This window comes from Cucurbita moschata, unplaced genomic scaffold, assembly GCF_002738365.1.
Source record: "Cucurbita moschata cultivar Rifu unplaced genomic scaffold, Cmos_1.0 Cmo_Scf00006, whole genome shotgun sequence".
NCBI lineage: Eukaryota > Viridiplantae > Streptophyta > Magnoliopsida > Cucurbitales > Cucurbitaceae > Cucurbita > Cucurbita moschata.
Window position 1 is genome coordinate 7,848 of NW_019268522.1, and position 933 is coordinate 8,780.

The window sequence follows — 933 nt, forward strand, 5'->3', positions numbered from 1 at the left end:
AAGACTTCACAACCTCAACTCTTACGAAAAGACCCTCGTGGTGGCACGCGATTCACTATCTGAAAAACCATTGTTTCTTTCGATGTTTTTTTCGATGTTTATCGACGAATCTGTAAGGAAACGCTCAAGTTTATGAACCTTACACATATAAATTGTTAAAATACGCATTTTTTTCACTTTCGCTTCCGGGCCATTTTGCACTCAAATTCCATAGGTGTTAACATAGGAACTTTTTTCCCCTTTGAGACAGGGTCGTTAACTCGATCTGAAAAGTTGTTTTCTCGTTTTAGTATCATACCATATCCACTAAAGATTGTCCTAAGCTTAAAAAAGTGAAGAAAAAAAACATTTACTCGTGTCGAAAAGACTTCACAACCTCAACTCTTACGAAAAGACCCTCGTGGTGGCACGCGATTCACTATCTGAAAAACCATTGTTTCTTTCGATGTTTTTTTCGATGTTTATCAACGAATCTGTAAGGAAACGCTCAAGTTTATGAACCTTACACATATAAATGGTTAAAATACGAATTTTTTTCACTTTCGCTTCCGGACCACTTTGCACTCAAATTCCATAGGTGTTAACATAGGAACTTTTTTCCCCTTTGAGACAGGGTCGCTAACTCGATCTGAAAAGTTATTTTCTCGTTTTAGTATCATACCATATCCACTAAAGATTGTCCTAAGCTTAAAAATGTGAAGAAAAAAAAATTTACTCGTGTCGAAAAGACTTCACAACCTCAACTCTTACGAAAAGACCCTCGTGGTGGCACGCGATTCACTATCTGAAAAACCTTTGTTTCTTTCGATGTTTTTCGACGAATCTGTAAGGAAACGCTCAAGTTTATGAACCTTACACATATAAATTGTTAAAATACGCATTTTTTTCACTTTCGCTTCCGGGCCATTTTGCACTCAAATTCCATAGGTTAAC